The following is a 10,932-nucleotide window of genomic DNA, read 5'->3' as shown; positions in this document are numbered from 1 at the left end:
TCTCTCTCTCTCTCTCTCTCTCTCTCTCTCTTCCCCCCTAACCCATTTCTTTCCTTCCTCTTTTTCCTTCTCTTCCCTTCTGTCTCTGTCTCTCATTACCCTTTGGGAAATCTCTTTCTAAAAGTAAGTAACAGAACCTTTTCTAGGGAAGGAATTCCTTGTATAAAATTAATATTGGCTATAGAACACCACCTCTACTATAGAAAATATTTAAGATGAAAAAAAATTCAAAAATGCATACCTATAAATGTGATGAGGTTAGGTTCAAGGGGTGCATGAGACCACAAAATACCAACACGCTGGGTCCTGCCAGATGAATTTGACTCATCTTCTCTCAGCCAAAGAAAAGCAAAGTTTATTAGAGATTTGCCTTAGTGGGTAGACTCTTAAGGAGCCTCAGTATCTGTGATGCTTGTATTGGATGAGCCCACCATAATGATCTGACAAAGAGCGGGCCTGTGCTAGAAAATTCTCTGGCTTCTCATGGAGGCAAGATGGGTCTGATACACAGAAAGGTTGTGGGAGGGATCTAGGGGTGGTCTAGAGGAGGAGTTTGGGGAGGGTCTTCATGAGGAGTCAAATGAAGTCAGACTCCAGTAATGAGAGATTAAGGGTGAGAAATAGCTGGAGGCTACCTGGAGATGACAGACAATGGAGGGCTAGACTAGTTTATTAATCCTTGGGAGGATAAAAGGTGGAGGCTAGCTGGACAAAGGAGGGCTAGGCTAGTAACAGAGATTTGGGCCCAGCTATAAGGTAAGGCTTATGGCCTCAGGCAAATGCCTCATCAAAAGGAAAGATTCAATTAGAGTTCAGGGGGTTCCCAGAGTCTGTACCTCATCAAATGCAGATGATATGAAAACTGTCCATTATCCTGATGCGGTACAGACTTTGGGAACCCCCTTGAACTCTCCTTGAATCTTCCCACTTGATCTGGCCTGAAAGGCATAAGGCTTTGGCATAAGCTTTACCCAAAACTCTGTAACCAGTGATTCAGCTAGCCTAGGCCTCCATTTTCTGTTACCTCTGGATTGCCTCTGGCTACTTCCCACCCTTGATCCTATCAAAACCCCTTACTCTTGGTTCCGGCCTCAGATTTCTAGTCACCCCAGCCTACTGGTCACTCCCATCAAGATCCTCCCTGGACACCTCCTCCAGTCTACACAGACCTAGAGCCCCACCCCAAAATAGGAAGCCTACTGAATGCCCCTTCCCCCAATCAGTTCTCACTTATATCCTCCCCCTTCACCCCACTAACTTTCCAGTAGGGCAAGATGGGTTTCTATACCCCAGTACCTGTATATCTTATTTCCCATTTGTATGTAAAAAAAAAAAATTTAATCATTTGTTTTTAAGACTTTGAATTCCAGATTTTTTTTATTTCTTCCCTCCTCACCCACCCCCACTGGGGAGATAAGCAATTCAATATAGATTGTACATGTGTAGTTACCCAAATCATTTCCATAGTAGTTATATTATGAAAGACTATATTTCCCTCCATCCTATCCTGCCACACACTTATTCTATTTTCTCCTTTGACCCTATCCTTTTTCAAAAATGTTTGCCTCTAACTACCCTCTCCCCCAATCTGCCCTCCCTTCTGTCCTCCCCCTCTTATTCCCTACTCCCCTATTTTCCTGTAGGGTAAGATACCCAATTGAGTGTGTATGTTATTCCTTCCTTAGACCAAATTCAGTGAGAATCAGGTTGTCCCATTCCCTTTAACCTATTTGCTCTTCCCCTGCATTGTGACAGTTTTCTCTTGCCTCTTTTATATGAGATAATTTACCCTAATCTATCTCTCCCTTTCTTCTTCTCCCAATACATTCCTCTCTCACTTCTTAATTTTATTTTTTTTTAGATATCATTCCTTCATATTCAACTCGTCCTGTGCCCTTTGTGTATGTATACATGTATACAAATGCCCACACTCATATATATATATATAAATATATATATACATATATATATACACACATACATCCTCCTATACATACATATATGTATAAATATATATTCCCTTCAGCTGTCCTCATACTGAGAAAAATCTTGAGTTACAGTTATCATTTTTCCATGTAGGAATGTAAATATTTCAACTTTAATAAGTTCCTTATGATTTCTTTTTCCTGTTTACCTTCTCATGCTTCTCTTGCTTCTTGTATGTGAAAGTCAAATTTTCTGTTCAGTTCTGTTTTTTCATCAAGAATGCTTGAAAGTCCTCTATTCTACTGAATAACCATAATTTCCCCTGAAATATGATACTCAGGGGTGGCCAGGTAGCACAGCAAGTAAGAGCACCGGCTCCAGTGTCGGAATGACCTGGGGATCGAATCCAGGCTCAGACACTTATTACCCACCCAGAAACACCTGGCCGTGTAACCTTGAGCAAGTTATTTAACACCAATTGCTTAAAAAAAAAAAAGAAAAAAAAGAAATATGATACTCAGTTTTGCTAGGGAGGTGATTCATGGTTTCAGTCCTAGCTATTTTGACCTCTGGAATATCATTCCAAGCCCTTGATCCCTTAATGTAGAAGCTGCTAGGTCTTGTGTTATCCTAATTGTGTTTCCACAATACTCAAATTGTTAATTCCTGAATGCTTGCATTATTTTCTCCTTCACCTGGGAACTCTGGAATTTGGCTATAATATTCCCATGAGTTTGATTTTTGGGATCTTTTTCAAGAAGTGATCAGTGGATTCCTTCCATTTCCATTTTGCCCTCTGTTTCTAGAATATCAGAGCAATTTTGCTTAATAATTTTTTTTAATTTTCTGGTTTATATCTTTCATTTCCACAAGATTTTGAGTAACAAATTTTCTCCCCATTTTCTCCTATAAATCACCCCAAAACAGCAATCCCACTGAATATCCCCTTCCCAATCTACTCTCTCTCATATCTTCCCCCAACCCCTTTCTGACATTCCAGTAGGGCATGGTGGATTTCTATGCCCCAGTGTCTGTATATCTTATTTCCCAGTTACATGTAAAATAATAATAATTACATATATATATATTAAACATTTGATTTTAAAACTTTGAATTCCAGATTCTTTCCCTTCCTCCTTCATTTCCCACCCTTACTGGGAAGATAAACAATTCAATATAGGTTGTACATGTACAACCATTTCCATAGTGGATATATTGCCAAAGACTGACTATATTTCCCCCCATCCTATCCCACTCCCCACTAATACTATTCTCTGCTTTGTTCCTATCCCTTTTCAAAAGTGGGTGCTACCAACTTCCCTCCCCCCCCCAGCCTGCCTTCCCTTCCATTATCTCCCCTCTCATCCCCTTCCCTTCTACTCTCCTGTTGTAATGCGAATGTAAATTTTAAAGATCTTCCCTGCCCCTAGGCTAAAGTGCACCAGAAGCCTGGGGAGGGAGGCTTGTTTTTCAGAAGATACTTTTTGATTGGCCAGTGGGTCAATAAGGTTGTTACATTCTCTGAGCCAGGAGAAGGCTATATAAGCCCTGATGTGTAGCTTTGTTTTGGGACTCACTTTGAGAAGTGTTCTGTGATTTGATCTGAATTCTGGGAAGCTGATGTTGAGAGTCCCCCGGCTTTGAAAAACCCAGAATGTGGAAACCCAGATGTTGACTGGGTATGGATGTAATGGTTGGACAGTTTGAAAATCTGTCTACTTGATGTTTCTGTCTTGATAATTATGCCTGTATACTTTGAGGTTCAGGGTGCTGACCTTTTCTCCTGAACAAGGTAAACGATATATGTCTGACTGATTAAAGTAAGCTTGTTAACCCATTTTGAGTTGCTTTCCTTTAACAAAGCAGATCCAAGAACCTGTGGTAGCTGCAAACCCTGAGGACGCTTGGGGTGCTTGCTGCTACACCTGTAGAGTGAGATACCCAGTTTAGTGAGTTTGTCATTCCCTCCCCAAGACAAATTCAATGAGAATAAGGCTGACTCATGCCATTTTGCATTCCTGTTCTTTGCCTCTATTGTAACCATTTTCCTTTGCCTCTTCTATATGAGACAGTTTGCCCCATTCTGTCTCTCCCCATCTCCTCTCATTATATTTCTCTCTCACCTCTTAATCTCACCTTTTAAGTATTATCCCTTCCTATTAAATTAGTCCTGTGCCCTCTGTCTGTGTATACCTCTACACATATATACACACACTCACATATGTATTCATACGCCCATATACCTTTCTATATAGACATATATATGTATGTATACACACACACACACACTTACACATATACACACACACACACACATTTCTATTCCCTTCAACTATTCTCATACTGAGAAAAGTTTCATAAGTTACAATTATCATTTTTCCATGTAGGAATATAAGTAGTTCAACTTTGATAAGTTCCTTATGATTTCTTTTCCCTGTTTACCTTCTCATGCATCTCTTGCTTCTTGTATCTGAATGTCAAATTTTCTATTCAACTCTGTTTTTTTCATCAAGAATGCTTGAAAGTCCTCTATTCCAGTGAATGACCATATTTTCCCCTGAATTTTTTGCTGGATAAGTGATTTTGTTTATTAATCCTAGTTCCTTTGACCTCCAGAATATCATATTCCAAGCCCTTTGATCCCTCAGTGTAGAAGCTGCCAGATCCTGTGTTATCTTGATTGTGTTTCCACAATATTGAAATTGTTTCTTCCTGGCTGCTTGTAATATTTTCTCCTTGATCTGGGAATTCTGGAGCCTGGCTATAATATTTCTAAGAGTTTTCTTTTTGGGATCTTTTTCAGGAGGTGATTGGCGGATTCTTTCAACCTCCATATTGCCCTCTGGTTCTAAAACGTCAGGGCAATTTTCCTTGAGAATTTATTGAAGCATGATTTCTAGGTTCTTCTTTTTGATTATGGCTTTCAGGTAGTCCAATATCTTTTAAATTATCTCTCCTGGATCTATTTTCCAGGTCAGTGGTTTTCCCAAGGAGATATTTCACATTGCCTTCTATTTTTTCTTTTGTTTGAATCTGTTTAATAGTATCTTGATTTCTCATGAAGTCACTAGCTTCCATTTGCTCCAATCCAATTCTGAAGGAATGATTCTCTTCAGTGAACTTTTGACATTCTTTCTCCATCTGGCAAATTTGGCTTTTTTTAAGGCATTCTTCTCCTCATTGCCTTTTTGAGTCTCTTTTGCCATCTGAGTTAGTCTATTTTTTAAGGTATTATTTTCTTCAGTCTTACTTGATTGTCAAAATCCTTCTTGAGCTCCTCTATAGTTCTAGACCCTAAAGAGTTCCCTATGGCCAACAATATTCAATTAAGATGGAGGCCTGAGAGGGACTGCAACCATTAGTTACTACTTACTCCATCTAGGGTGGGGCCTTGACAACTAAGGTGCCTCCCCTACCCCAGGACATTAAAGCTTTTGAGACTTTGAAAACTAAATTGAACATCACTCCATCATTAGCTCTACCTAATGTAGGAAAACCTTTCATTCTGTATATGTTGATGAAAAGAAAAGACAGGTTTTAGAAATCCTAACACAGTCCTTAGGACCTGACCACAAGCTGGTTGCCTATTTTTCACTAGCTTGTACAGTCATTCTGAGGAAACTTCCAAACTTACACTTGGCCAGCCCCTGGAAATTGGAAGCTGGAAGTCCCAATATCCCTGCACCTCAACAGTTGTACAGTAGAGTTAAACCTGGAGTTAGAAAAATTTAAAATTCAAAGAAATCATCAGACACTAGATCTGTGACACTAGGTATACTACTTAACCTCTGTCTGCCTTAGTTTTCTAATCTTTAGAATGGGGATTATAATTATCTCACAAGATTGTTGTGAAGATTTAATGAGACAATATTTGTAAAGTGGCACATAAAATGTATTTATTATTGTTATTATATTATAAAATGCCTGCATTTTTATCAGGATGTGTTTCTACTCTAAGAAGTAAGATCTTACTGAGATAACTTATCAGAAAGTCCAGAAAAGCATTTCTTTGGATTGATAGAACCTGGTTTGTTGGTGGGGGTGGGGGTGGGGTAGGGGTGGGGGATGAAGAACATGCAGGGTGGGGAAGTAAGGTATAAGAAAGTTACTGGAGTTTGTTAAATAGGGAGAAAAGGATGTCATTTTGGCAATGTAAAGTATGGACTAGAGTGGGCAGAGATGAAGCAGAGAGAATGGATGCTATTGAAATATTCCAGCTAAGAGGCAATGAGGGTCTGAACTAAAGTGGTGACTGTGTTTCTATATAGAAGGGGTCAGATGGCCATAGAAAAGGCAGGATGTGACCACTGGTTTGGATATGTGAGGTGAGGAGAGTGAGTTGAAAACAATGAATTTTGAATTTGGGAGCCTAGAAAAGTGGTGGTGCTTTTGATAGAATTAAAAAAGTTTATAAAAAGGGTAGGTTTGAGAGAAATTTCCATTTTGGAAATGTTGCATTCTTTCTTTTCCTGAGTTACATTTTTTTGAATTGTATTTTATTTTGTTAACTATTTCCCAATTAAATAGAATAACTCATTGGCCATAATTTTGTTCTCAGTTCCATCAATTTAGTGTCCCAGTGAGTTTAGACACCTTTCTCTGTCAATTTGGCTAAGGAAGAATAAAAACATGTAAGCTGGTAGCATGAAGGGATGGTAGTCTTAAGTTTTGTTTTTATTTTTGCATTAATTTTATTTAGCATGGAAGAGATTTGGTCATATTTGCAAGCAGAAAGGAAGTTGATAATGGCGGGAAATTATCTATTTTACACAATGTCCTGGAAAGGTTCCTATGGTATTTTTGTGTGCATATAATTATGTACTCACCAGAATTTTCCTGGTCCTTGAAGTTTATCTGATCTTTTTTAAAACCCTTTCTCAACAGTGAGTACAATGCTTCATACTCGGTTACTGTGTCAATGACAAATCAAAGGAACAAATTCTAAACTGGGCTTTGAGAAAGAATAAAGTAAATTTCACATGTTCTATACTTTATAACAAATTACATCATTTCACCTATTCATCAGTGAACATATCTATAAGGCTTTCCAATTAACCTCATTCCTTTAGTTTCTTCCTATTAAAAAAGCATTTCTTGTTAAATAACACTCAGGAGTCATAGACACTGTTTTAAAACACTAAAGGGAATGACTATTAACATTATTATATAGGGTACTGGGTATGGCTTGTGTATCCTTGTTTAAGGATGATTTATTTTTAATGCTTTCCACCCCATTAAAAGATTCCTTTAAAAAGACTATTTGTATTCTTATTTAGCTTTAATATTTTTTTTAAAAAATCATTCAAATGCATAAAGATCTTTTTTTTAAAAGCAATCAGGGTTAAGTAACTTGCTCAAGGTTACACGGCCAGTTATTTCTGGGTGTGGTGCTAAGTATCTGAGCCTGGATTTGATCCCCAGGTCATCCCAACACTGGAGCCTGTGCTCTTACTCGCTGAGCCACCTGGCCACCCCTAAATGCATAAAGATCTTAAGAAATGTATTGCTCATGTAGCTTCTGTAAGTCATCTCTGGAATCTTGAAAAGCCCTCTCCAAGGAAGACTTTGATTCCTACCTGGAGATAGAAGGGGTACTACTTATATTTTAAGCTTTGTTTCCTTCCCACTAAATTCTAGCTAAACAAAATCCTGTCCCAAATACAATAGTAAATAAGTAGATAAAATGAATCAGAAGTTACATACATTAGAATATATCCTATTGTTAAAAGTCCCAAGGGAAAATTCTCAAGGAGGCAAGCTAGAAATAAAAAATATGTTGAGGCATATGTCATCTACCGTACATTTTCTTACATATTTCTCCCAATAGAGGCTCTGGAGCCACGTTTTCAAAACACCTCTGTTTTCCAAAACTCTCATACAAGTATCAAGAATGGAGTCATTAGGGGCGGCCAGGTAGCACAGCAAGTAAGAGCACCGGCTCCAGTGTTGAGAAGACCTGGAGATCGAACCCCGGGCTCAGACACTTAGCACCCACCCAGAAACACCTGGCCATGTAACCTTGAGCAAGTTACTTAACCCCAATTGCTTAGGGGCGGCCAGGTGGCTCAGCGAGTAAGAACACCGGCTCCAGTGTCGGGATGACCTGGATCAAATCTGGGCTCAGATATTCAGCACCACACCCAGAAATAACTGGCGGTGTAACCTTGAGCAAGTTACTTAACCCCAATTGCTTTAAAAAAAAAAAAAAGAATGGAGTCATCCTCCTTTCCACAAATGAGAAGAGCTTTATGTAGAAATCATTTGTTTCCAATAAGAAATGATGTTTATCTCATATTTCTGTGGCACTTTTAAGATTTCCAAAATACTTTCCTAGCAACAATCTTTATTCAACAATCATGCCAAGTATTTTTATCCCTATTTTAGCAATCACAAAACTGAACAAGAATTTACAGACCTGTACTTCAATGCAGTGACATAAATCCTTTACTTCAGTCCATTAATCCTTACAGAATATTAAAATGCTCCTCAAAATCCTTGCCACTCTATAGTAAGAATTAAGGCATTAAGGGAAAAGTAATTATATCATCACAGTCTTCTATAATGATGCCTCATCATGTTATAGAAGTGACCCTGAATCCTCAAAGGTTATTTTAGAGAAATATAAGCTTTTGCAGATTCTATTATGTTAGGAAGCTAGCTTATTTTAGAAAAGCACATCACTAGTAGGTTGGCCACCTGGTAATTTTGTGTGAGTGTGTATGTGTGTGTGTGTTTGAGAAGAATAGTGAACAATGAAACAAAAAAGGAAATTTAAATGACCCTTAATCAATCAAGAAAGCATTTATTAAGCATTTACTATGTTCCAGGTATTGTGCCAAGCACTGGAAATGCAAAGAAAAATATCCTTGCTTTCAAGGAGTTTGCATTCTAATGGGTACATCACATATATTTGAATAAATCAACACAAGATTTAGAGAAGAAAGGTCACATTTGAGGGAAAGGTATCAGCATCTATGGAAGTAAAGAAACTCCTGTTGTAGATGGTATTTAATCTGAATTCTTGAAGAGTCAAATTATTTATTTTAGTTTTTTAAAAATTAATTAATTTATTTACTTTTAGTTTACAACATTCAGTTCCACAATCCCTTGAGTTTCAAATTTTCTCCCTCTCCCTCTCCTTCCCTGCACCATGGTGGCATACAGTCAAATATGGGATCTACAAATACCTTCATATTAAACATTAGTCAGGTTGTAAAGAAGAATTGTAACCAATGGAATGAACAATGGGAAAGAGGAAACAAAACAAAACAAGAAAAAGAAAGAGAGTAAGTAGTTTGATTCAATCTGTATCCAAACGCTATCATTCTTTCTCTGGATGTGGACATCTCTTTCCATTATGAGTCTTTTGGAGTTGTCTTATAACCTTACATTGCTGAGAAGAGCCCAGTCTATCAAAGTTAGTCATCACACATACATTGTGTCTGTAATTGTGTACAAATTTCTCATGGTTCTGCTCTTCTCACTCTACATCAGTTTATATAAATTTTGGAATTTATTAACCCTTAAATAAAGGTTATTATAAAGTCTGTCTGCTCCTCATTTCTTATAGCAAAATAGTATTCCATTACATTAATATACCACAACTTGTTCAGTCTTTCTATAGTTGATGGGCATCCCCTTGATTTAAAATTCTCTGCCACCACAAAAAGAGTGGCTATATTTTTGTACATACTGGTCCTTTTCCCACTTCTATGATCTCTTTGGGATACAGCCCTAGAAGTAGTGTTGCTGGGTCGAAAGGTATGCACAATTTTATAACCCTTTGGGCATCGTTCCCAATTACTCTTCAGAATGGCTGTCTCAGTTCACAGCTCCACAAACAATGCGTTAGTGTTCCAATTTTCCCACATCTTCTCCAACATTTATCATTTTCCTGTTTTGTCTGATAGGTATGAGGTGCTACCTCAGAGTTGTTTTGATTTGCATTTCTGTAATCAATAGTGATTTCGAGCATTTTTTCCTATGTTTATAGATATCTTTAATTTCTTCCTCTGAGAACTGCCTGTTCATATCCTTTGACCATTTATCAATTGGGGAATGACTTGTATTCTTATAGAAATTTGACTCAATTCTTTGCATATTTAAGAAATGAGGTCTTTATCAGAGATACTGGTTGTAAAAATTCTTCCCCAATTTTCCACTTCCCTCTTAATCTTGGTTACATTGGCTTTATTTGTACAGAAACTTTTCAATTTAATGTAATCAAAATTATCCATTTTGCATTTTATAATGCTCTCTAACTCTTGTTTGGTCATAAAATCTTCTCTTCTCCATAAACCTGACAGGTAAAGTATTCCTTGTTCTCCCAGATTTCTAACAGTATCAGCCTTTATACTTAGATCATGTACCCATTTAGACTTGATTTTGGTATGTGGTATCTGATATTGGTGTATGCCCAGTTTTTGCCATACCATATTACAATTTTCTGAGCAGTTTTTGTCAAGTAGTGAATTCTTATCCCAAAAACTGGGGTCTTTGAGTTTATCAAAAAGTAGATTACTATAGTCATTGAATGCTGAGTCTCTTGTACCCAATCTATTCCATTGATCCACTACTCTGTTCTTCAACCAATACCAAGTAGTTTTGATGACTGCTGCTTTATAATACAGATTAAAATTTGGTATGGCTAGGCCACCTTCCCTAGCATTTCTTTTCATTAATTCCCTCGATATTCTGGACCTTTTGTTCTTCCAAATGAATTTTGTTACTATTTTTTCTAGCTCTATAAAGTTTTTTTGGTAGATTGATTGGTATGGCACAAAATATGTAATTTAATTTGGGTAAAATTGTCATTTTTATTATATTTAACTCGACCTAATGATGAGCAACTGATGTTTTTTTTTTTTCCAGTTATTTAGATCTGACTTCATTTGTGTGAAAAGTGTTTTATAACTGTGTTCATGTAGGTCCTGGGTTTGTTTTGGCAGGTACATTCCCAAATATTTTATAATGTCTACAGTAACTTTAAATGGGATTTATCTTTCT

Source organism: Petaurus breviceps, unplaced genomic scaffold, assembly GCF_028583685.1.
Source record: "Petaurus breviceps papuanus isolate PSGF00001 unplaced genomic scaffold, PetGlider_PUasm1.0 213, whole genome shotgun sequence".
Lineage (NCBI taxonomy): Eukaryota > Metazoa > Chordata > Mammalia > Diprotodontia > Petauridae > Petaurus > Petaurus breviceps.
This window is presented reverse-complemented; position numbering follows the sequence as displayed.